At 45.9% G+C, this 27,498-nt stretch overlaps 1 protein-coding gene across 2 annotated transcripts in view; it reads right to left on the reverse strand.

Moving 5' to 3' along the window:
• The window catches only part of UBE2H (ubiquitin conjugating enzyme E2 H), a 42,800-nt gene extending 22,896 nt beyond the window's left edge, over positions 1-19,904 (reverse strand). For both annotated transcript variants that reach the window (XM_009282660.1, XM_009282659.1), the window contains exons 1-2: positions 19,326-19,904; positions 612-686 (exon numbers count right to left, since the gene is read on the reverse strand). The gene's annotated coding sequence lies outside the window, so the exon portion shown is untranslated. The remainder of the gene's footprint in view (positions 1-611; positions 687-19,325) is intronic.
• Positions 19,905-27,498: the final 7,594 nt, after the last annotated feature.

Here is a 27,498-nt window from a genome sequence, read left to right on the forward strand (position 1 = left end):
ATACAGTCTAAAGAACATTTCCTTATCAAACTTCCTATTTGCTCTTGAAGGTTAAACAAGCCTGACCAGTCTAGCCAGCTGCAATTTTTCTGGTGATAGGTCCCTGCTTCTATGTTCTTCCACACTTGCATCACCTAGTCCGGGAGGACAGAGGCTTCAGCTCCTGCCTTCACTTCCATCCACTTCTGGACAAGAGGTCCCAACAGCTAGGTTCACTGCAAGATTATGAACATGCACCGTGTGCACTCCATACTAAATAAATCATTTTATACAAACAGGCTCCAGCACCCACTGTGGTATCCTGCACCTTACCCACAAATGGATAGATTATTAAAAAAGCACAGGGTAGAGAGACTCAATTCATTAACACACAAACACGTGACCAAATGACATTTCCAGCTCCCAGCCCTTCAGCCAAAAGACCAAACTTCCTCTCTGCTTGGTACGTGATATCTGGAAGTCTACGGTAAAAGCATTCTGCAGAGTTGAAGTAAAGACCTTATGATTGCCCTGAGGGTTGGTGCAACTTCACCTGCAACAACGCTGCAAGCAATAACATCTCTCCTGCATAAACAGTAAAAGGATTTTGACTGAAAGTGATTATCGGTTACCTATAGACGGGGATTTGAAAGGGTATTTATCAGGAAGGTCGACTCTAACTTTCCATACTCCACCTTCATATGGTGCTGCAATGAAAGAAATGGAGGTATTAGACACTTCATAACTCAGGAGAGAATAAATAGAACTACAGCATTAAGCAAAACACATCTTTGGAAGAATACTTAGTTCCATCAGGGGGTAAGATTTCATATCAAACCTCCTACGGTAAAAGCCTTTTTCCTGTGCTGCCTAACAAGAAATACATGATTTTAACTGATACTGCAGATGATCTCGGCACAAAGACACAGGAGCCTTATTCAAAACAGAGACTTTAGAATAATCTACTTACCTTTAGAGATTTTACTAAATTAAGGCACGCTGGAGACCTGACTTGTGATCTAATCACTAGAAAACCCACCTTAATTACAAACTCCGCAAAAATTCAGGTGACTGATTAAAAATTCAGATGACTTATGAGCCAGGTCTAGAAAAGCTAAGGATCAACAAAAGCAGTGCTGAAGGCCATAGCAGAGGGCTTAGCTGTCCGAAGGCAGTACCCAGCTCTGCTCAGCTCCAAGGGAGGTGGTTCATCTGCATTAATGCTCACAGTTGTATTTCTCCCCGCCCTTGAGAGAGCGGCCTTCAAACACTGCTACCCTTTGATTTCTCACCCCCACTTAGATTTGCTCATCTCTTCTTCCACTCCAGAAGAATGTGTCATTTCACTGTTCCCCACCATGAGCCATTAGTTTGTTTTTATAGAAGGGTTGGGTCATATACTTACTTCCTTGTGGTCCATAAAACTTCACAACAAATTCATTGAGTCCTCCTAAGATTGTGACTTCATGTTTGCTCTCAATACTGATACATCAAGTAAAGGAAAACATTTAGTCCGGGAAACAAAACCCATTTACTCAGATACGGGTAACTTGCTAGAAGCCTGTCAAACCAAATAGTTTAAAACCAAATATTCAAAATATTCTACAACGTGCAATTTAAGCGTCTTGACACATCTAAGTGACCACACCACCACAATGACGTTAATAAAAGCTAATTCTACACACTGAAGAATCCCTCCCCCTGCATTGAGCAATCCTGAGATGATGCCTCCTTTCCCCTCAGAGCTGCTTAGTGTTTTCCATCTCCTGCTGCACAGCATAAGCTCCGATTTCAGAAAACACCGAGTCCCTATCAGCGACGTATATGGAAACATATTCGGGCTGTGGAGAGGAGCTAAAAATCTAGAAACAGCAACAGCTCCAAAGCCTCGCCGCACACAGACATGAACCCCAGGGGCAAGGCTCGAAGGCGAGGCCAGGACTCGGAGAGACCTCTCTCCTTTCCAGCACTCAGGAGATGAGCCACAAAGCAGAAAGTCACCCTTGCCAACCACTCGCATTAAATGTTTACTCTCCTGCCCAGATTAGAGGAGCAGAACTCATCCCAGTCCCTGCTCTGACAAATGTGAGAGCTGATGAATTCAATTCTCCTTGGCTGCCTTCAGCGCTGTCAGACGGCCTCCCACAGCTATGATGCAAATTACGGCAATCTCATGTTAATTTGAATTGCAAGACCAAAAAACTCTGCGTCTTCAGAGAGATGGCAGAAGGGCGAGATTATGAGGCACTGTTACAGTGCGAAAAGAACAACTGTATTTCTCAACATTTAAAGGAAAGAATCAAAGCACCAGCGCTTTGAGAAGAAGGGAATACAAACGGAAAGGCAAGAAATCTTCATTTCAAGCAAGGCTCAGTTAAGACAATTAGCGGTGATGTTTCGGCACCCAAGCTTGCTGAAGAATTCTGCTATAAATCAGGATTAATGGATTGTGAATAATATCCTACAGCAATTATCTTTAATCAATAATCTTAATATGAATTATGAGGGAAGCATCAGAAAAAAAACAGAGCAGGAGAAAAATCAAAGGTTTATTCCCACCTGAACTTCAGACCGCTTCAGCTCTGCACCACAGAGGCTGCCCCCATTTGACAGAAGGGGGCAACAGCACAGAATATCTAATAAAAGATCCTTAACATCACAGCAGCAAGCTTGGCAGAAACACTCAGGCTAAGAGGAACCGAAGCCAGGTTCCCTTTTACAACCAAGATTTTTCACTCTGATGCAAAAGGTTTTCTGCTTTCAAGGCACAAAATTTGCCCAGGAAGCTCTCCACTTTGCAGCAATTACGCAGACCGCCTTGTACCTTCATGGCACTGAGCAAACAGGCACCCGTGCGCCTGGGCACACACATACACGCTCACTTAAGTATTTCTGACCCACCAGGAACATAACTGCCTGGGACCTACCACCAGGAACAAATCATTCTCAGCTCAGACCTACCCCTGATCTCACATTACGATCCATGAAGTCTGCTTAAGGTGCGTCACAAACTACTTTATGAGGAGAGGCTCCTGTATCCAGAAGTGCCAATTCAATCCCAGCAGTCTGCGTGTGTACTCGTACACAGGAGATCCAAGTCCCATCTGCGGGGTCCGTCAGGATTTATTACAGTTCCTCAGATACAATGAGTCCCAGATTGGACAGAGTTTTCCCACAGTGCCAGCTCCAAAAGAGTTTGGATGCAATAACCTTCTTCCTCTCATTCTCATAGGGAGGGAGAAAAGTTTATAGCAGTTTGTTTTGGCTCAAGAGTTTTCTTGGTTCAGCATAAGCTGCTCTGCCCTACAGTTAAATGGCAAGTAGCTTGCTGCACCTGGCAGTCACCCAAGAGCAGCTCACAAAGGGCAGATCGATGCCTAACTGCCCCAAGCGCAAGCGATTTCTCTGCTGAAAGCCAAGGGGCATCTCTGGGAAAAGCTACATCCCTTCAGGTTTGCAGAGAGTACCTTAGCACCAAAGTATTGCAGCTTGCTTCAGACCTGAAGGGACATTTGTCACCAGATCTTTTCACGTCACCCACTACCATGACAGTAAGTTTTAAATACAGGCTCAACTGAGTTTAAGGTCCTTTGAAAATGCACACGCTCACCTAATGGATAACTATTCCAGGTTCAAAAATGGGCTCTTACGCAAACCCGCCATGTATGATGATGCCCCAGAGTGAAACGTTTAATACTGAAGTATGTTAACACTTACAGCAGCTTCACGGATCAGGTTAAATACAAATGGTTTTACTTAGGACTAAATCAAGTACCACTTAATAAAAAACAGCTCTCCCAGCCTCATCTTCAGAGTGAGCTCCTGAGCAGCTGCAGCTTATATGCTCTTCGGCTCCGCATGTTAATACCGACCATAAATTAAAGCAGAGCTTTCTGCACTCAGACTCAGTCCTAGTGTTCCCAAGTTCAAAACACTATTGTAAGCAATGTGGTGCCATATTTGATTACTCTCCCTGTTGTGGCAAGGACCTAAAAGTCCTACAAAAAACCAGCAAGTGAGTTAGGTTCACGAAAGGGATATGTATTGGGATGTGGATGCTGCATTTGGGAATAACCGCATTGTTCATTAACGTGATACAAGAGTTTGGGGACAGACTGAAAATGAAGTGAATTTCAGCAATAAAGCCCTTGTATCAACACAGGGGAAGTCTCTGGAAATGCATTAGCAGAACTGAGGAAGCTGGGGAAGCCCTCTTTCCTGGGCATGAGGTGAATTCCACGTGAACTCCCACTTTCTAACACAAGTGAGGTGAATTGCCTTCCCCTTCCCCTCTCCACCAAGTTTTCTCTAAAGGTAGAGATGTCCAGGAATTTGAAACCTTGAAATCCCACTAACAAAATGATAGAGAGCACTAGTGGGAGAAGGGCATGGAGCAATTACAGAAAGAACAACATTTACACCCTACAAGCTCTTTCCATCTCCAAGAAGTCTTCAGATCCATTCCCTTAGCACACGTGATCCCCAGGAAACATTTATTGCACAAGCTGGGACTCCAGGAAGATCGGGAACCCGAGACAGACCTCAAGGCTTCTCCATCCCACAAAGCCATACGAGGGAACCCTCTAGCAGCACAAGGGAAAAGCATGGGGGAGCAGCAGAAGGGACTTGACACGTTTGGAGGACTGTCCCTCCGGACCAGGTTCCCAGAGAAAGCTCCACCACGGCTGAGGGCAATGTATCTCCGAGTAAAGAACGTAGGCTCTGACCCAGCTATTTTCTCAGCTCAGACAGATTTTTTCCATAAGGCAAAAGTCTTGCAACCAAATCCCAAATGAATCCCATTCCAAACACACCAGCAATTAATCAGCTGTCGCAGATCCAAGAAAGAGTTGCCAGTTTGGAGACCCACAAGACTTAAGGAACCGACTTGTGCCTAGGGCACAACGAACCCCCTCTCCTGCATTCAGAGCCAGACAGGGCCTGGTGCCGAATCCTGCAGCAAGCCCAAGTAGCTCCCAGGAAGGAGAAATGCTCCAGGTCTTCAGGAAACAGAGTACAGCTTCAGGAACCAGGCAAAGAGCATCAAGAATTTGGAGCACCACAATTAAGGTGGCCAGACTGTTCACAGCAACCCCCGCGCATTTCTCCCAGGAAATCTATGTTCGCGTCCAGGAGTCTCATCCACCTCTTTCATCGGCTACTGATGTAAATCTGTGCAGAAAGTGCTCCTGTGAGCGCTCAGGACTTCAAACACGCAGTCAGCATTGATGGGGAAGACCACAAGCCCCTCACCTTGTTTTAGTCTACTCTGTCCAGACAAATTCTTCTGTGCCCACGCTCTCTGTCACTGCACTCTTCATTATTCAGATTTGCAGAAAGAGAACGAGCAGGTAATGGATAAAGCCTTTAACGTTCTCAATTCTAGTGGCAATCCAGTGGTTCATACTGGTACAAGCAGTCTGCCTTGTTTCCACAGCAGGGCACACGGCCACACCGTGTGTATACAGGGTCAAGATTACAGAGCTACAAAACCAGCCTCTAACACATCACACGCAGTAAAATGTTTAACAAAAATACAACCAAATCCCTTTCAAGACTCTCGGGTTGCTCCTACTAGTCTAGGTGACTTATGGCCTTGCTGCTTTTATCTCTTTATCATCTCAGTATCCTAATTTGACTTTGTGTCAAATACAGTGTAAAAGTCAAGAGAAAAGAGCAAGATCTGGATACAAGTCAGGTTTCTAACGGATAAGAAGTTCAAAAGCTTTACCTTAAGACCACAGAAACTAGAAGGGAGTCCTGAGGACCTGAAGATAAATTATCTTAGTCCCAAAACTATTAAGAGAATTTTAATGACAGTGTCGGTAATATTTAGACGATGATATAGAAAGCAAGCTTATTTTCAAATATCAGTTCAGAAGGGGTTGCTAGGAGAGAGACAGAAGGGAATTTTTCTGCAGCTGATTACAGACTCCCTATATAGTGCCTGAAATGTGCCAGAAGCGCAAAGGCCAACTGCACCATGTATTAGCATTACAGTAACATCCAGAGCCCCCTATCAAGATCAAGGCTCTATTGTTCAGGGTTGAGCTCGTAGGAAATTGTTTCTTCGGTCAGAATGAAAAGGGATTTAAAGCATTTTGACTATTCTGCGTTGGGACAAAAAACACACAAAACCTTTCAAATCTGGAGAGAGACTGCCCAACCATCAGTCAGAAATAGACTGGCCACTGTGGATTTGCCTGTTCCAGGGTCGAGTTCCCATTCCCTCATCCTTGTGCGGGACCACCCACCACTGTAGGGCTGGATCTCCCCTGCAGTAATAAAAAAAAATTTGTTGGGATTCAACTTCACACCCAGATCTCCCAAAATCCCAGATGAACATCATGGCCAACAGATGGCTAGTCCGTTTGCAGGGTTGAGTGGTTTTTTTCCTGGCAAACATTTAGCCTTAAAGAAAAAGATCCCTTCATTAAGTTTCTTTAAAATTAACATAAGTTATAAGCTTGGGCAACTCAGTTTTCCAGCTAAAAATATTTCACTGAAGGTATTTTCACAAGCCTAGTGACACAGGTAGCCATGAGCACCCTGCCCCAAAGCAGCAGACAAAGCAGAAAGCTGGAATGCCCCAGGGAAAGATAAAGTTGTATATTTATCTACATGCATCTCAATACAAGTTGCAGATAGGTCGACGGTCATTACCAGAAAGCAAGTTCCTGCCTTCTAAGGATCTCTGCCACGTCTTCTCTTACTTATGGAGACTTGTCTACAGCTATCCTTCCAGGTGAAGGACCTCACCAGAGAAGACATTCTGAATTTGAGGGAAAATGGTAAGACCACATCTGTGTATATTTAAAAAAAAAAAAACACAAACAGAAATCATCCAGCTCTGCTGTCTAAGCAGCTGAGAACCTATCTTTGAGGAAATAACTCACCATCTGCATATTTTGTGACAAAGGGTGTTTTAAAAATAAGATTAATACAGCTGATTTTTTTCCTTCATGAAAAGCTTTGCAGGCAGTGAGTGCCGCTACACCACCCATGCGATCTAAGTGCAGCCGCTCCAGCTGCTTGTGGTACAGAAAGCATCACTGTGCTTGTTCGAGGTATCAGAGGTGTGAATTCTTCCGAAGTATTTGCAAGCAGAATTTTGCAACATAAATAGCCTCTAATATTGGGACTGATGGTTATTCATGTTTATTTTCTTACAAAGGTGAATGAGTTCCACTCTAAGAAGCACTTACACAACCTGCAGTTATCTGTAGGGAGCCCTATGATTTAGCAGCGTTACCGGTTACACTGACGCGTGGGCAGCAAAAGGGCAAGTTCAGCTCAGTCACCTCCCTGCCTCCAAGCCGTCATAGGCTGCCGTGCCTCCTCTAAACTGATACGAGTTACCCGAGGTGCCAGTTGCACACGTGAAACCACAGCCGGCACCAGGACTTTGATGCTTTGAGCATCAGGAATATTTATTCTTATTTTCCCCAAGTAAAAGTCCCTGCCCTTTACTCACATTTAACTTTCTTCACACTTCTCTGTCTATCCCTGCAGCACACCAGAAAGAAAGGACACTTAGAAGCGAAAAAGGCTATAAAGAAAAAAAAAGCTCTTGTAATTTCTTCGAGCAGCAAGAGGCAGGACTTTTTATTCACCCTGTTTGTTGCAAACTTCTTGAGAACTCCAGGCTAAACTCATTCAGATTATTAAAATCCATTGGTTTTCCCCCAAGCTAGTTAGTCTTGTCGCCACAGGGCACCACTCACAGTTTCCAGCTTCCAGCAAATGGGTTTTCTAGCACCAGAAACAGGTTCGCTATTTGCTACGGATGTTGTGTTGCACCATTTCTGGTGTCGGTACCCACAGCCCTATGGCCTGCACCAGCCCCAAGAAGGGAAGACACCACTGGGGCAATCCGCAGTTTATCTTCACATACCCGGGGCAAACCTCAGTCTTCCTTCGTCTGAACTGGGATTCCCAAGGAACACCACAGCTTTGAAAGACACAACACTCACTTAAATCCTACAGCGTAAAGAAAGACAGCAAGTCACTCGCGGGCAGTCATGGCAAGCTCTGAAGGCAACCAGTTTTCCCATCCCTTCACCATCCTTACCGCTGCGACAAGTGAAGCGGATACAGCATTACACAGAGATGGTTTCACTCGTTGCAAGAGGGTGGCCGCTTATGATTGCGGCCAAAAATGCTCTGGAAGCGAGGGAATAGCGAATGAATAACTGAACAGCAACCTGCACTTGGTTGCTGAGTTTTTGTTTTATTGCACACAAGTGTTTTCTTGTTACAAATGCAATTTTGCTTTAAAAAAAAAATCCTTACTCCTGCTTCTCTACCAGATTTTAACCGACTGAGATGATAAATCACACAAGAAAGAGCATTCTTAAATTATTCTGCTCACACCCTTCACAATTTCACATCAAGGGCGGCAAATTTCCCCAAGATAAACACCCCAGTCACCAGCAACCCCATCAAAAGGCACTTCCCAAGCGCAGCCATGTGTACTGAAAGGTACCTCGCGAGTGTGATCGGGATTTTGGGGAGAAGGAACTGCTGCTCCAGCAAGCCCTCCGGTCTGGCTTGCTTTCTTTGGAGCTCTTGATGATTTACATCTGGCCGCTCTCCACTAAACTTTGTGCCAAGAAACTGGAGTAATAAGAAAAAGGTAGAAGGAAAAGCCAGCTTTCCCCAGAAGACACTTTGCATACGAGTTGCCTGCTACGAACCAATTAGAAACCAAGTCAGCATTTTTCCTACAGAGAGGATACTCCAGGCTTCAAACCTGGTCTTTCCTCACCAGAAGTGGAGGGAACCACCACAAGAAGACATCAAGGTACATCTCACACCATGCTGGACTGAATAATACTGCCCTTTTCCTTCAGAAAACAAATTAATTCATTGCCCTCCCCAATTCTGTGCTGTTCCCTTGAAAAGTTTCAACTTGTTTAGAAAAAGAGATAGCAGACAGATACACGTTTTTTTGCCGTAGAGAAAACAGATTGGAATAAACTTATTTAAAACTGTGTTCTCAAGCTTCCACTGGATGGGTCAACATTTAATTGCAGCGGTGGCACCAAGAGCTCCTTCACAATCAGATTAGACGGGAACACAATCAGTGTCATTTTGACAGGAGATAACGAGCGCCATAGCCAAACTCCAGTTTTGCGGTGCTGATTACTGTGCAATTCATTTGCATTTACAGACAAGAAAGAACACAACATGTACAAGCATCAGGCCCTTGTTTTACTAGGTGTCGTTAGCCAAGCGCGATTCAGGATGAGAACATGTATAGGCCCAGGGTGGCACCTTCTGATTTGCATTGCAGCGGAGCTTTGCTTGCGAGATGACTGTTGCGGTGCTACGCGTGGTGCTGTCAGTCCCAGGAGCAGCACGTTGGACAGAAATGGCTTGAAACCACCTAAAACTGTGGCCTACGCAAGGGCTGCTGAGGTGCTGCTCAAGAAAGGCAGGGAGACGCATTAGTCAAGTTGAGAAGAAGCTGGCACACAAGATTTTTAAACATGAAAGGAAGAGACTGGACTTGATGAAAGGGAGTCGGAATGAAGTTGTGATCTATACAGTTTAACTGGTGTTCCCGTGCATGACCATAACGCAACACAGCACTGCCTCCACAAGCACAAGATTTCTTTGAATCTCAGTAAAAGAGGACACACTAGAAACCAAGAGAATTTAAGTGCAATTAGTCTGTAATGATAAGCCACTGTCAGTTAGCAAACTCCTTAAATGGATCCCAGCTGGAGATGACTGCATAGTTTGAGGAAGGCATCCTACCGGAAAGGACTAGCAAGGAAGACAACGTACAGAGCCATGACACAGGAGCATAAGGCCCTGGGATTCTCTGGGATAACGGGAGAGGCGAAAAGGTCCCCACGATACGACTGCGCTGGTCTCCTGTGACCCGACGCTCGAGCCTCCCAGAAGAGTTCAATACAAGCTGCTCACCTGGCGTGACCAAGGTGGAAATAATCGGGAACCTCGCGCTCTCAGCCAGCCACCGAGCCAGAAGCCGCAGAATTCACTACGCTGACATTCAGAGTCAGTCACGGGGGAAACCAGAGTCGGATCCAGAAGCATCGAAGACAACAGCAGTAGTAGTTTACATGGCCATACATCTGTCTCTAAGCTAAACCACTAGATATAATATTTGCATTGCTACAGCTTCCACCAAGAGAAGTTTGTTACCATGGTGATTGTACATACTGGTGGGAACGGAGTATTTAATGTACGAATAATAAACTTCTCAAACAAGCAAAAAATTTCAAGTTTTAAGTGAAATATCAGAAGGAGAAAATACAATAATTTCTTTTTCCAGTTGCATTGGGTACAGTTGATTTCCTCTTTGTGAGGATTCAAGAAGTGCCAAAACACTTCTGAAAGAGAAACCGTGGTCATAAAACCACAGAATTGAGAGCGTGACCCCAAATGTGTGCTAGACCTGACACCAAGCCTAAGATTTAACTGCGTTTTGGGGGCTGTGCCCTATCACACGTTTTACAAGAATGTACCAGCTCTGTGAAAAGCAAAATGCTTTTCACGTGTTTGCACAGTTGGAATACTTCACTAATTTAGACTTCCCGAAGACACGTATTATTTTAAGATGTGGCCTTTTCCCTCAAGTGAAGTTTGGTTTAGGTTTCTGTAGACTTTACTGAAATGCTTTTTTACTCCAAGAAACCTACACAGTCATTTAGAAACTGCAAGCGTGTCAAGCCACCTCAGCAACAGCGACATAAAACCCCAAACGTACAACCAACCACCTCCTCAGGCTGTAAAGCCCTTGGGACATGACATGTTTGCAGTCAGACAGATGCAGAGGAGGTCAGCAGCTGAGCTTTGGCAAGAGTTTTATTTAGGAAAAAATCTAGAAGTATCTCAAGTTCTCGATTTTAAACAAGATAAAGAGTTTAATGGGGAAAGGAGAAAGTGTCAAAGCAAATATTTTCATTCTGGTAAATTCAGAGTTATATTCTGTTGAACACGAGCTTAATTTTAAGATGCTTTGGCACAGAGCAGTTACCTGTTCTGGAACCAGAGTCCCCATCCTCTTTGCTCCCCTTTACCAGGATCTTCTCTTGCCTGCAAGGGATGCTGAATTGGGCCACAGAGACTCACCGAGGGGTGAGTGATACGCTGCCTCGGCTTGAGCTACATCATAACACTGAATTGAGAGAGTGTTAAATATGGGAATCCTGAGAATTGTTTTAATAAACACTTCACACCAGGATGTCTCCTCAACAAAAATCCTGAAGTCCTCTCTAAAAGAGGCTTCGCACAAAAAAACTCAAGCTTGAACTATTAAAACATCGAGGCGGGAGGAAACACATTTAAAGTCCTGTCTAGGATCCCGCTCCCTTGGAATCAGGATAACACATCACAATAGCTCTCCATGGCCTGCCAAGAACATAATTCAGTGGGATTTTTTCCTTTTTGTGTGTGTGTACAGGCACAACAGAGGTGAGACTCACCAGGAAGTGCTGGTTTAGCGCAAAGACCCTGGCAACACACCAAGAACCGGTCCATGTGATAAGCATATGCGATGAGAGCAAGACGGTTAAGTTGCTCGGGCTGCCTTTCTAACAAGTACAAAAGGGTTTGGCAACGTGACTGGAAAGATAGCTGTGGGGCACCTACTTAGATGTATTGCCTCCGCTTGCTTTAAAACCGGATCTATAGAAGAGGCTTGCTTTGCTGACCTTTGCTATAAACCTAACGTAGCCGACAGCTGGAGCAGAGTATCTGAAACATCAGAGCAGAAACAAGAGACAGAGCTGCTCCGTAAGCACCTCTTACACCAAGGATACTGAGCTATCTACAGCATAGCGTTGTTTTGCAGAGTTCCTTCCAACCCCACAGCAGCAGATGCGAGAATGCATGGAAATACTTAATGATGTATTTCTTGCTCACTGAGGTCACACCTGCACTGGGTTTTGTTTTTTTTTTTTAAAGGATTTTGTAAACTGTAGTCTTCAGAATTCAGACAGCAACCAGTATTTAAAATGCCAGCTAGAGCAAGCTGTGCTCAAACTGTAAATAAGACTCGGAGCCCAGAGCAAGCATTGAAGCGGACAGTGCCAGTGAAAATTAAGCAGCACTGGTCCTCACGAAGCTTCTTCAACTTTAAGCATTCAACAACAATTAAGAGCTTGCGTGCTTAATATCAAAAATCCTAGTAGTGAACTGCCACCCATCTGGGTGTTTTCTGTACCAACCAGAATGGCAGTAAGGTCTCTCAAAGACATTTTGGAAACTATTTCTCCCTCTGAAGAACAGTGCACAACTGATATTTGTTTGTTACACAATACTTTGCTACTTGAGCCAGAGGCACCAACATTTCTGAGCCTTCCTGGAGGAGGGTTGTGATCTTGCCAGTCCTCAAAGAAATGAGCTTTAAAACAAATCTCACAAGCCACTGGTATTTCTATAACATGGGTGTAGAAAACAAAAGCAAACTAAATTTGAAAATTAAGCTAGAGATTAGAACAATTCCCTTGACCTCAAGTAACACAGGGGAAAAGTCATTGTGTGGCTTCAATCCAGATTTCCCACCACCCGTAACAGCCCAATTTGAAGTAACACATGATGCTCTACCAGATACAGGTGTTTGTTTCAGGGTGGGTCATACCCCGAGGCACCTGGGGATTTCTGTTCCTTTCAAACCACTTTATTAGAAATACGTTTTTTCAAGAACAAGTTAAATTCTGCTCTTCTGCTGATTCTCGGGTTCAGCAGACAACTCACAGACTGGCTTGCTAGCAGGCAGAAAATCATCAGGATGAACGTCGCCCTTGGGGCTGTCTACCTCTTGCCGATGCAAAGGGGCTTACACTGATACGTCCATTAACAAGTCTGTTGATACAGCACCCACACCTTGTAAGGGCACATCTGAAAATGGCGATGGGGAGCCTAAGGGCAGTATGCCTTTTGCAGACCGCTTGCAAAACCATGAGGATCAGATTTGTCCTCTTCTCTGTGCTACAGCAAGAAGTCCTGACAGAACGTCTGGAGGGATCAGATTCGCTATTCCCCTCCTCAGTTTTGTTAAAAGGTATCTCAGGAGCGATGTTAGAATCATAGAATCATTAAGGTTGGAAGAAACCTCTAAGATCGAGTCCAACCGTTGACCCAACACCACCAGGCCCACTAAACCATGTCCCTCAGCGCCGCATCTACACATCTTTTAAATACCTCCAGGGATGGGGACTCCACCACTCCCCTGGGCAGCCTCTTCCAATCTTTAACCACTCTTTCAGTAAAGACATTTTTCCGCATGTCCAATCTAAACCTCCCCTGGCACAACTTGAGGCCGTTTCCTCTCGTCCTATCGCTTGTTACTTGGGAGAAGAGACCGACCCCCACCTCGCTACAACCTCCTGTCAGGGAGTTGTAGAGAGCGATGAGGTCTCCCCTCAGCCTCCTTTTCTCCAGGCTAAACAACCCCAGTTCCCTCAGCCGCTCCTCATCAGACTTGTGCTCCAGACCCCTCACCAGCCTCGTTGCCCTTCTCTGGACACGCTCCAGCACCTCGACGTCCTTCTTGGAGTGAGGGGCCCAAAACTGAACACAGTATTCGAGGTGCGGCCTCACCAGTGCCGAGTACAGGGGCACGATCCCTTCCCTACTCCTGCTGGCCACACTATTTCTGATACAGGCCAGGAGGCCATTGGCCATGTTGTAAAGGAACAGCTCAGACAGGATTTTACATGCAATGTTGTTTGGTTTTTTTAGACCCAAACAAATGACCTGAAGGATATAGAGAGAGATGACTCCATAGCTGAATCACAGAACTGGTGAAGTTATGACAACCATGACCGCAGTTTCCAACACAGACCATACACTGTTTTCTCTCAAACCAAAGCAGAAAAAAAAAAGTGATTTAGGAACAAGCACCTTTCAGACCTTGGTTACGCACAGCAGCCGAAGCTTATAGACGTTGTTTTCCTTCTTTCTAGGTCACCTACAATATAAAGTGAAAACACCAAACAGTCCCACGTACCAGGAAACTGCAGTTCAGTTTTGCTAAAAGAAAAGCTGTAGGAGCTTCCTGCGTGCCACAGTTTTGTACACAAATACCTACAACAATCCAATATGCCATTGTCATCGCTATTAAATCAATTATCCCCTTTATTCTTACTACGTAATGAGAGCAATGGCGCACTGTAGTCTATTCAGTGCTTCCTCAGTAGATCCCATAAACAGATCCAATGTCCCAGTGCTGGCTGCAAACAGACAAGATGCACAAGGCAAGTGGTTTTGCCTCAGCTTTATTTTGTTCAGTCCATTTGGCCATCTGTATTTAAAGGCCGTTTATAAAGATGGGTCTATCACTCAGCTCTCTACCTACTCCAAGTCAGGTCGGCTTCCGCTGTACCTATCAGTCTCGAGAAAATACCGACAGACACACGTTTCCAAGGTTAGGTAGAGGGTCGATACGTGCTGTTTCCCATCCATCAAGCCACTAACTCTAACCGCAAACATGGCACGGCTTTGTCAGTTAATCACCAAACCATCTGTAAAAAGTTCACTTCTTTATCAGCCCTGGAAATTTAAGAAATCAGGCCAGTGCTCCCGTTAGTCTCAGCAATTCCTCTTGCATCCAGTTCCCACCATTGGCTTTTGCACCAAGAAGTTAAATACTCGCCTGCTAACAAGTATTTTTAAAAGTCTCGAGCGCTTCCGAGGGGTTTTTGGCCTTTCCCAAAGGATTAACTGTACAGGATTTTCCTGAAGTTTAAGGTATAAAGATACATTGTGTTTGAGAGGAAGACATGAAAGAGCCATACTTGGAGACTAACAATGATCCCCACACGAGCTTCCTTGTGCAACGGAAAGGCAAGCTTTAGGGACGCGGCAGAAAGGTTGCCAAGGAAGGAGCCTAACAAAGCGTTTGGGGCTTTGTTTGTAGATGTGAATGCACCAGCAGGCCCGAGCTCGCCAGCCATCAACAAAACCGTGGCGAGGCAGAGCCGGGGTGGCACCGGTGCCCAGAACGCAGGGTGCCCTCACCCTGGGACACCCACCACGCTGCATTCAGTCATGTCAAATACTTTTTTTTTTTTTACAGTTTCCAAGCTTTGAAGACCAGGCCTTCGTTCAGCAGCTGCACCAGAAGCAAAAGCAAGTCGTCCAGGCTATTTCTCAAGCGCTGCGGCTTTCTCTAGCTATGTGACTAAGCCTCTGCACACAAATGTCCTATCTCAGCACCTCACAGGAAGACAGGGGCTCATTAAAGCCGCTCTGGCACAAGTGACACCACCACAATCGGAGGAAGGGAAAAAAGGTAGGGTTTTTTTTGTAACATGACCAGCAGAACAGCAGAGGGTATTGCCAAAGCACAGGAACACATAGTCCTCATCGCTGTGGCCAGGCAGTTTCCTCCGAAACCACCTCTGAGCCGTACAGATGGAAGGGCTGGAAAGAGACTGGGAAGTTTCCCTGGAAGGGTTTGGAAGGTGCTCTCACAGCTGGCCATTTTAAAGCTCTTCGAAGCAAAGCCTCCTACCCAGCAGAAGCACCAAATCCACTTGGAGAGGGGGACTAGGACAGAGGAGCGAGTTTGCACCTGCTGGAGCTGGAGTTAGGAGCTCCAGCCTCATCACCCAGCCCTTTTGCTTCTGATCCAAGAGCTCGTTCTAGCACATCTGCTCAGGCTTAATTATCCCCCTTCCCTCTCAACTCCCTAACGAGAGGCACATCAGTTATCTGAAGACAGAGCCCAGGGGAGTTTTACAAATCAGCCATCCCAATTTACGTCCACATATTTCTGATAGCTGCAGGAAAAGCACTCGCCTCAAGGTTTCCTGCAGGAATAACAATACCTGAAGTTTGTTACGCAGATCAAAAAAAAGCAGCCAATTTAAAACTGAACTTTGTAATCGAGTTTTGCATACATCACCGTAATACAAGCCACACTATCAATATAAATGCTATTGTTAGACCACTGCTATTCCCAGCTTTTAGACTGTATTATTGAGCTTTGGAAAGTGAAGGCAGTGCTTGCTTATAATTAGTTAAATTCATCTGAAACAGAAGATTCCTTGACATCATCTGTTTGGATCACCATTACAGAAGGGACAAAAGGAACACTACTGCAACTGCACTAAAAACTAATTAACACAGTTTAGTCATTAGCAGGTGCAGCTGCCTGAAAAGTGGGATTTTGTCACCGAGTTTGAAGTATCTCCTCCTTCAGAGATGAGCTGAAAAAAACCCCAAAGCTTACACCACTACAGAACAAAAAGCCTAGCACTGACCTCCGCCAGATGCTCTGAATTACAGGTGACCTCCAGCAGACCCAGCGAGAGTTTCAAAGACACACATTTATCACAGCCTCCTTTAATAAATCAGAATTAAGCAGACTTGACACACTTTAAGCCATTTTGGATGACAATATGACTAATCCACAGAAAACCCCCAATTAACCAGTGTGCTACTGCAAATAAACAGAATCCCGAAACAACTGAGGAAGTTAAAATAAAGGACAGCTTGGAACTGCAGAACCAGCACACTGCTCCCAGCAGCCTCAAAATTTTCCCTCGTACTGTCAGAGTGACTTATTTCCCCCCCGCTTTCCTCATCTCTGCCACCTTGACAATTTTAGCAGAGATGTGGGGCTCGAAAGAAAGGAGGTGGGAACATTTTCTACTTGAGAGGTATTTTAAGGTTAATGAGAAAAGCGCTTCCCCCTTTGCTCCGAGTGCGAGCTGTTCCCATCCCCAAACCAGCGCAGATCTCCGGCAGCAACCAGAGTTCAGCAATCCACAGCTTTTGGGCTGCGGAGGCAGTCAACCGACACACGGGCAACCAAAAACTGGACAGGCTTCTCCTCTTGGCCAGCTGGAACCACTGTCAACCCAGGCAGGACTCAAACCCGTCATCCCGCGGGGTGAGAAGCTCCATATCCTATTACTAGCTCAGCAAACTGCCTGTGCTCTTCCCTACAACTCCCTCTCCGCTTCATATGGTGTTATTCGGGAACTTTGCAAACAAACCTCAGTGGCGTCCCTGCTCTGTGTGACTAAAAAGCAAAAGCAGACAGGGATTTCCATCCCTCGCCTTCAGCAGACGTATGACCAGTTGTAGGGCACAGCCCAAGCAGACAACCCAGAAATAAGGACCGGGCAGGAGGTTGGAAACAAAGCCTCACACTTCTGGCTCTCATGCTAAATTTAGTCCAGTCTCGTAATGACCTAAAAACAGTTGATGTGGGTTTCTGTGACGCAGGTGGCAGCCTGGTCAGCTCCATTCAGTTCCTAAGGGAAGAACGTGAACGCTGCAAAGTCCTGATGCCATTCGGGTGACTTCGGGAGAACCGAACAGTGAAAAGTAGCTATCGATTCACGCCTATATACAACGGCTTTGACTGAGCCAAGCGGTTTCAGCTTCTGATCCATCCTGTATCTTGCAAGAATTAGGGGAACATTTCGATTCACACCTATATACAACAGCTTTGAGCCAAGCGGTTTCAGCTTCTGATCCATCCTGTATCTTGCAAGAATTAGGGGAACATTCCCCCCCAGCCCTGGTGTTTTACACGCTCTTGACTGCAATTTTTGTGTATTAAGGAAAACGAGCGAGAGAAAACAAACACCAGTGACAAGGCACACTTAGTAGCAGAAGCACATAACCTGCCAGCTCAGGACCCTCTTTCCATTAAGGGGCTTTTCTATTGTTTGAAGTGCCTTGTAAAGGAGAGTAAAAGCCTTCAACATCGTAGCACCATACACCTGACTGCGCAGCCTTTCCCTGGGTGCTCAGCAACAGAACCCCAGCTGCTATTTGAAATAAAACAAAACCTACAGAGGATTATGAAGTTCGCTTATCTTAAGACTCGTTTCTTGTGCCTTCCAAGTCTGCAGAAAACTGGCGAGAAAGAGTTGCACACAGAATATCCTGAAGTGTCCTCATTACACTGAACTTCAGGTAGCAGCGAAGAAACCTGTGACTTTGGAAGCCACCAAGAGGCACAGAGGACAATTTAAGGACTCACTTGCTACTGAGCTGTACATATTCCGAGACTCTTTTAAAAAAACCACAGTAATGCAACTCCTGACCCTGAAGAATCCCATTGCACCCCAGCCACACCGAGCAGGAAGCCCTTGCAAACAGATAAACAGAAGTCGAAAAAAAGGAAACTACATCAAATGCAATATTCATCAGCAGACGACTAAAACTTTTGGCTCTAACAAGACAGAGATGCTGGTTCAGACTCAAACTAGCTGGTTATAACTTAAGCTGTTCTCATGCCCGATCCCCACTTACGCAACCAACTCCAGAGAAAAACTAATGGAGGAGAACAGTTTGGAAGGCCCCAAAGCCACGTGCACAACGTTGAGACGTTGAGAAGAGGCACCAGCAGCACCTGGGCTCTCTCGAGGCACCTTTGCATGACAGCCTCAAATCGCCTTCACTAGAATCCCCATGCAGACAATAACCCCACAAAACACATTTCTTGCTATGACTAAACAGGCAAATCATCTTTGCTTAACCCTGACTCTTCTTCTGATGCGTCACGCTGAAGTGACGAAAGACTTTTTCTTTTTCCAGAGAACTGACATTTGAAAAGCTGCAGCAGGTCAGTGCGAAGGGACAAATTGTCAGCGAGTAGAAGTCACCGTAAAGGGGTGACTGCAGATCCTCAGGTGCACAAATCAACGTGTGTCTGCAGGAACCGACGTAAAGCAACTCAGGGAGAGGAGCTCCCATGTTGGCATTTGATCGCTCCGAATCCTAACGCAAGAAGCTAATCCTCTAGCTTCAACATACGCCGAGAATCAAACACACCCCTCTCCTAAACAATCTATACTCTAAATCGGTAAAACTGAGTTTAGCAACAGAGTATGGGCAGATGGTTTAATTGTCCAGCGGTCAATAAGCTTTGCAGGACTGAACATCAAGTTCATTTCAGCGGGTCAGCAAATTTTCTTCTTTCTTTCAGAGCATATGCACATTTGTGGCATGCTTTTAAACGCAAAATAGTGCCTTCTCATGGATGCAAGGGCTTAACATTATGAGAACATTATCGCTAATCATTTCAATTTTACAATATTTTTTGTTTTCATTTGGCAAGATGCAAGTCTCAATATTATGCTGCGGAAATTCAAGCAGTGACCAGTAATTAAAACAGGGTTCACAGTTTAAATGACTTGCTGAAACCACGGGGGTATATTTCTTCAGTCTTGCACTTAACCCCAACTAGTGTTTTGAGATCCCGCCCCCCGCCCCAACCGCTACTGCTGTGGCTCTTCTCCACGTGTAAAACGCACTGCTTTTGCCCTCTGCAAAGTTAGAAGAGCACGGCTATTTACTGGCGAAATCTCCTCCTTCTTGATCCAAACAAGGCAAGTATTTAAACTTACCTTTTCAGGGCAACCTTCTGGTCACACTGCCAGCATCAAACAAAAGAAAACATGGCAGAAACCATGAATTAATAAAAAAACCTGGGTTATGACTAATTTATAACTTTCCCAGCAGTTGCAAGCAAGCCAGAATCTGTTTAAATCCAAGACCTTGGAGCTTTACACAAAACACACGAGTTCATTACGGTGTCCACAATTTTTAAAAAAGCATGAAGCAGCACTAGCCGTAAGCTCACTCGCAGGGCGCAGTCGCTCCTATCAGCCACGAGAAGGGTGAGTTAACACCTCCTCGCATACCTTCCCTTTCAAGGAACACAGACTCCGGTACTGAGTTACAAGGATCTGATTTCTGACATCTCAACTTTTCAACCGAGCATCGTCCCCCCCAGTCTCTCAAAGCCGCATTCTCCTGTTGGGATCTAAGCTTACCCCAATAACCATGCACAGATTCCTCCCCTAGGCCAGGAGTATTAAGTTACCTACGATGCCAGGTCTGTTAAACAAAACGCTGTGGTTTTGTTTAGCTTCCTATTTTCACTGCTTCCCTGATTTCACAACTGACACAGTGGCAGGCTGAAAGCCTTAAAAGAAAAAAAAAAAAAATTAAAAAAAATTAAAAGAGGAGGTGGCTTCGGTAGCACCGAGGAGTAAGTCGGTATAACCGTGCTGAGTCACATCGCAGTTAAGATTTGACATTTCCAGGATAAGTGCTTCACTCCTAGAAGGGTTGTTTCTTTATTTCATCCTTGTTTACTTTACAATCCTGTCATACAAATTAGAGGATTACAAAGCAAGGCCATCACCGAAACTTTTGCGGAAATCAGTCCACGACATGCCATTCTTGCCCAAGCGAACCGCAACTGCCACCGCCAAGCATGAAGCAGATACCTTCAAGAAGTATCACAACGCACCGCTACGGAGGACTGCTCCCAAGCACCACTGACACGGACACATCTCTCACGCAGAACATGAGCTCAGCATGAAAGCAGCCCAATTATTGCGAGGTTTAAAACTTGCCTTGCTGCTACGTGAAACCAGCACTCTGCACGCATTCATATTCAGCTGTGTCGGCTTTGAAGATTTGAGGGGGAAGGTCAGTGAGTTTGAATTAATGGTATTAGACAGAAGAAAAACATAACCGGTTTCATTTGCCTTCAGCAGAAAGGAGAGCGCAAGACAGCATTAGCTTCCACCAGCTTTGATTAAATGTATCACCAGGGAGAAACCTCTCCCCACCCCTAAAGAGAAAAAAAAAGTACAGAAAGAAAGAAGAGAAAAAAGAAAAAAAGAGGACTTCCCCAAACAAACCAGCTTGGAAACAGCCAGGACACGAGAGCAATTTTGGGATTGCATCCATCACCAACTCCACGCCATGTTCTCTTCCTTCAGGTTTCAAAAGCACCGGGATCCTCTCAGTGCAGCTCTCCCAAGGCTGATACTGGTTTAAGAAAAGCCAACAGCCCCCCTCTCCAAATGCATTTAAAAACCAAACCTGGTTCTTTTCAAAATTAAAAAAAAAAAAAAAAAAAAAGATCTGGCTTCAAACCATTTACAGTTGACTGAGCAAGACTTAAAGGAGCAGCTTCATTTGCCCCTAAAACCAAGATGAGTTTTAACTCTTCAACCACGTCCACAATGGCGATCAAGAACTAAACTGCAGCTTCACAGCACGGTTTTAAAATAGCATTTAGATCTAGAGACAGCTTTAAGAACAAAATGATTTTTGAGCTCCGGTCTTGCCTCAGCAGACAACCTGGGTTTATGTTCTCATCCAGCTTTTCTGCTGCAAAAGAACGGGTGTCTCATCGGACATTCGCCCCTGCCCCGACGCGTCGCTGCGCAGCTCCAGAGCACGCCTGGTCTTGCCACCGTCAAGAAAAAACAAAGCAACACAGCCCACCGAGAAATGCCAAGTGCTTAAGTTAATAATTTATCAATCTCTTCAACTTTGCATCTATCACTCTACCACGCTGGAGGTTAATCAGGGACACGCAGGCCTGCGTGTACCACACACTGATTTTTACCTTTTTCAGGGGGTATGCTTGATAACTGCGTAAGTACCTGATCCTATCCTAAATCCTGTCAGGTTTTAGTCAAAATCTCAGACGTTACGGACTGCCAGAGTCTCTCCAGTGCAAACATGCTTAAGCTTACCTTTCAATGTCACACCTTGCTCAGGGGCCGGGAGCAGGCAGACCTGACACTATTCATCCCCTCTCAATACCATTCATTCATTATGCATACCACTACCTCATCCCCTCTTGTTCACCTCCGTTTGGATATAGTCTGTCCCAATACAGTCATTATAAAAGGTCCACAGACGGCTGACTAGAAACAATCAGCTGTTACACGGAGAGTACCCAGGCAGTCGGGAAGGCAGCAATGATTTGCACATCTATAATTTACACGCTAAGTCCCCCACCACTGCTCTCGCAGGAGAGAGCGCCCAAGGCCAGGTGAAAAGCCCACTGGAATTTGGAAATAATGCAAAATTTAGCTAACAATCAACTGTCAGCTTTTAACCTCAACCTTTCACAGGGGATGACAAATGCCTCCAGGGTTAAGCTCCCCTAAAGGGCAGCAAGTGTCATAAATGCAGACTTTTCCTAACAAAAACATTAAAACAAATTTAAAACATTCATTTTTAAGGGAGTATCACAAAAAAAAATTAAAGCCAGCTACAGCCAGATAGTGCAAAACGTTTCAGAATAATCCACCCAGACACTCTGTTTGTACAATCTCAAAGAAAATATCTTATGCTTCTTTCTTCTAGCATTCAGTCCAAGGAAAGCACGCACCAGCGAAATGCAATCATTTCTGGAAAGCAGCATTTGACCCTGTGAAAGCGATCGAAAATGGCTATCCCTTCCTCACACTGAGTCAGTAATATCTGGAAATCTACACCACCTCCTGCGCTTTCCTGTATGTGGATCATGCAGAATATACAGGCATGCTCTGTAATTCACAGTTTAAAAGGGATTAGAGGCGACAGACCACCACCACCTCAGTTTAAAAACGATACACGCAGATCCACCCCTCTACCTGATTTGAAACACCTAATGCCAAGAAAATGGACTGCGAGTGATTTGGCTTCTCTTGGAAGGCTGAATCAATTTGCTCCAGGGAATAAGTCAAATGATTTAAGACTAGAGGACAGCTCTTGGAAGCTGCAACGGTAACAAAAAAATAGTATCTTAGTTCTCAATCCAGTACCAGCCCCAGTTTGCAGAGAATCGTTAATGGCTACACAAGCCCAAGAGGCAGTGAAATCACCTTTTTCCAAGAGACTAAATCCACCCTCAATCTCAGACAGATCATTATCAGAGCAGCTGAGGAACTGGAAGAAGACGGAGACCGAAGATGAGGAGATAGCATTTAGAGGTGAGTGGTCATAAGGCCGAAGGGACTGAGCGGCGACAGGAGAGGGAAGAGCCTGGCAAAGACTAAGCAGAGATTGCCTTAGTGATGAGTAAGCGAGGGCTTGTACTTCTCTACAATGGCTGACCAGTATTCAAAGCGTATCAGCGTCAAGGAACAAACGATTCTGAACATCCCAAGAAGGTGGAAAAAAGGTATAAAAAAATTGGGGGGTGGGAAGTGAGAACCACATCGTTCTGCCAGCAATAAAACTAACTGACCATTTCCCTGGTAGAAGGTAGAACACGGGGTGTTTTCTAACGGCGAGGGCAGTTTGTCCGCAAGCTCCCTGCTAGAATCGACAGGCAACCGGCACACAGGCTGCATGACCTAGTAGAAACTAGAGATGGCAAGGTCGTATGATTCTTCAGTCACGCGAGCTCTATTTTGGTGAAGAAAAACAAAGAGCAACGCTCTATGTTCATTATTCCAGAAATACATGGACAAAATCCACAGGGAAATGGAGAGAGTGAAAGGAGGGAAGCTGAATGCACACAGTAAGACACACAATGAAACGCTGAACTCCTATACACCCCCCCACATATATAATTCACATTCAATATTAAAAAAAAATGTTATTCAGCAATCTCTCATTTTTGCTGCCAGAATAACATCCAGAATGGCAGGAGAGCAAAGCAGAAAATTCAGACACCTCTCCCTCAGCACCGCATCACCTCTAATTTAAGCAGACAGTAAAACAGATAGCTATTTGGCCGGGAACCCACTCCGTACGGGAGCCTGTCGCTTTAACTGTGGGCACTTTCCTGCCTTAACAACAACCTGTTATGTGTTTATCCTGGTTATGACTCCAATTAAATCATGGTTTAAGAAGGGCACCAAGTACCAACAGGTGCCGAGAACATTAAGTTATACTGCCACCAGCAATCGCTCTGCACTGGGGTGGTTTCAGATGCACCCTTCCCTTCCTAACAGCCCAATTCCTGCTGCTTTACCTCACTTGAAGAAAAAACATAAGAAAACAATCAGGGAGAAAACTCTATCAGGACTCTTAATTTAAGCACTCCTTTGCTTTTTGCTTGCAACAGGATACAGGACAGGGAAGGGCAGAGGGCTCCAGGAACGGGATCCTGCCCAAGAAGTGAAAGCCTGTGCAGCCAGCGAGTTGCCCCTTCGGGAGGGGGGCAGGATTGCCAACCACCACCTCTGCCCTCAGGCAGCCCCCGTTGTCCTCGGGCATCTCCCCCTCGCTGCCGGTGTTCGCGCGGAGGCAGCAAACCTGGAGCCTCCAAGGAGCAAGCTGCCACCACCTTCTCCCAGAGCGATCCAGCGGCAAGGTGTGAGCTCCGTGCGTGCCCAAGCCTCCGAAGGAGGCACTCAGCACCTTGCAGGATTTACACCCTCGGCTTCCAGCTTAACAGTCTGCTCAACCTGCTCCAGGTACAACAGGTAGGCACAAGGTAAGACAGCAATTAAGCACGTATTTGAAGGAGCGATTAATTGATGTTCTTCCAAAACCAAAGAAAACACTGACAGAGCACACCTCTGCTTTCCATGAGCTCAAGAGAGGAAGGCAGCAGCGCAACACGGGGCAACTCCTCGTGCTTGCCACTCAGGTATCAACAAAGCAAGCGTCCAGCAATCTCAAGGCTTTGCTTACAAGCTTTTAATGAGATTTTTTTTTTTTTTACGGTTTTAAAAAAAGAACATAATTTTAATGCTAGTGCACAGCGATAACCAGAGCCAAGACAAAACGCAAGCTGTACTTACATGAAGATTAAATGTAATATTTCCCTGGCAAATGGAACAATGCAGAGCCTCATCAGGGGGCATCTTCTGCTTAATCCTACATATTAAGACTTTAACAGGGTTTGCAAGATTCACAGCCATGCTCGAAGCTAACGTTATTGGCTGCTGCTGCTAAGAAATGTTGAACACATGGGAGTGCACTCAGCGAGACGCGTTTCCAAAAGCTTGCTGGGATTGTAAGATAGCCGTGATGACACTTAAAAACAATCACCTACTACAAATCCAAGCCTGCCTGGACCACAGTATAGCTTCTTAGAAAAGACAGAAGAAATATCAAGCACGCCCTTCTAGACACAGCAGCAGAAAGGAGAGCAGGGACACCATTTTACAAGGCAAGCCACTTGTTTTACTGAAATCCTGCCTGCACTTTTTTTTTTTTTAAAACTGTTACTACAAAGAAACAGCTTCCACGATTTGTTTAATCAGCAGTTAGTAATCTAATGCCAGTTTAGTCTTAAGAACTGGGTACCATAAGCATAATCCTAAAGACGACTGCCATTCTATTCAGAACACCAAAATCACCGCTCCAAGTTTGGGGAACGAGACGAAGAAATAGTTAAAACTACCCAAACACAGAGCGATACAAAAGCTTTATTTTTCTTATTTTAAATAGGGCCGGGATGTCAAGCTAGAACAGGCACTCTGCTCCAAGCTGTCTTAACCAAATTCATATTCTACAGTTTCATCTCAATGACCATCGCAATTATATGATTAAGCAGGTGCACCGCGCTTTCAGGTCTGTTCGACAAGCCCGAGCTTCAATAGCCTCCGCGATCAAACTGACAAGGCAACAATGGAAGAGTGAACTTACAGTTCCAGCCAAGAGCCCGTCCTTTCGGGGGGAAAAAAATCCAGCCGCCAGCAAAGACGCCGCATTCAGCTCTAAAAGCAGCAAGATGATACCCTTGAAAGTTGTCATTTAGGCAACAAAGATGATTTATTTATTTTTTTCCTCTAGTTGGTTTGGTTTTAGCAGAACGATCTGTGGATTTAAAGTTCTCGTAACGGCAGGTAGCACTATACGTTCCGAGCCGCGTTTAACCGGATTTTATTTATAAGCCACAACCTGTGCCAGTATTTCTGACTGCTTTGGGGGAAGGAGGGGGCCTCTCCCACTTCTGAAACGGGGCCGTCGCCACGTCTTTATGCCACCACGCGATTACCCTCATCCCTGGAAACCTCATTAAAACGGAGCCCCAGAAGTAGAGCAGAAAGAAGTGTAGCGTGACATTTTACAATTTGCGTTCTGACTCGTAAAAGTTTCCAGAAATGTCTATCCTTTAAAAAACAAAAAACAAAAAACACCCCCACAACAACAAAACATCACCAAACCCTACCAAAACAAGACATTCCAGCGCACATGCTCTTCCCCTGGGGACAGGCCAAAGCGAACAAAGCCACGTGACTGTCCTATTGCTCAACGCGACTCTTGGAAGGTGTTCAAGTAGGATGATAAGTGCGGTGTAAGCCTATAATGAACATAAAAAGGAATTTATCCCAAATGTAAACTGTGTCCTACCCTTTGCCTCAGCTGATCTCAGCGGAGCAAACACGGGGAGTTTTGCGATTACAAAATACTCTGCAGGTAAACTAAGGAGCTTTGTACCTTTATTCTCCTTGACTCAGGACGAGCCTAAAATTAGAAGGGAGCACAACGCGCCGTGTATTACGCTCCCCGGTAGCTCCGATGCGTGTTACAAACCTTCAGCTCTGTAAACTGGTCAGAACAGGGAGATTCAAATGAAGCTGGGCACTATTTATAATTCCTTTCATGCACAGAACAGGGTGACACTTCCCTTTTCCAACCCCGATGCTTAAAAATAGAGCTTGGGGACTACAACCCAGCCAGAAGCATCTATCCACAAAAGGAGGAAAATAAATCAGCGCAAAATAAACTCCCGTCCAGGGGAGGCTGCGAACAGCTCGTCCTGGAGCGCCCGCCTTGCTTCCCGGAGCAGAACAATAAACCCCGGCCTGGAACCACCGCAGCCCACGGCAAACGGCCCCGTGGTCCAGGGGGGCTGCAGGGTGCCGGGGTGCGTCCCCCCCACGGGTGTAAACACGCTGGCTGGGGCACCCCATCAGCTGCGGGCTCGCTCCGCCCCGGCCCCGGTTTCCGGGTAGTAACAGAGCAGCCAATCCGCGGAGTTGCGAGCTCTGCCGGAGGCCTCTTGCCTGCAAACACGGCTCCAAGGCCGGCAGCTCGCCCCGAAGCTGGGGGGGAACCGGGGATGGGATTCCCCCCCTCCTCCGGCACCCTGCAGCAGCCGGGGTGGGGATGGGGGCGCCTGGGCTGGGGGCTACCTGGAGAGGCCTGGCCTCGAGCTCGAGAGCTTCCCGGCAGGCCTACGGGACATCCCCACGCTTCCAGGCCGCTGGCGAGCGGGTCCCAAGGCGTTTTGGGGGGGGGGGGTGGGGGGGGACGGGACACACACACACACACAGAGCCTCCTTGCAAAGCCATGCTCGCAGGTGGGGTGCAGGCAGTGCCCCCCACTCTGTGGGTACGCAGGTCATCCAAGAAACTTCAGCAAGCGTGGTGGGGGGCAGCAGCCCCCCGAGAGGGGAGGAAGGCAGCGTGGCTGCCCGCTGCAGGCCCTTCCCCAGCGTTTGCACAACGTTGCGAGCGTGATCAGGAGAGAAACAATGAGTGACTCAGAGTTTCAGCACATAATCATCCAGGCGATTATTAAACATCAGTTCAACACATTAGCGTGCACACACAGAGCTCTGCCCCCCCTCCAGCTCCAGAGAGCCGAGCAACCTCTCCCCTTCCCTGTTCACAAAGAGGCATCCACAAAAGGACACGGACGTGTTAGGATTGAAAATAGGAATAATAAAAAGACCCCACTCGGCTCCTAAACCTGTCAGAGCAGGAGAAGGCAGCGGTGTTATTCACTCTGGCCATCACCCCCTCCCTACTCAAAAAGGTAGCCCTTGGCAGGCCATAAATCCATGCCATTATTCTCCATCAGAGACACGAAAAGGG

The sequence above is a fragment of the Aptenodytes forsteri genome, unplaced genomic scaffold, assembly GCF_000699145.1.
Source record: "Aptenodytes forsteri isolate BGI_AS27 unplaced genomic scaffold, ASM69914v1 Scaffold310, whole genome shotgun sequence".
Lineage (NCBI taxonomy): Eukaryota > Metazoa > Chordata > Aves > Sphenisciformes > Spheniscidae > Aptenodytes > Aptenodytes forsteri.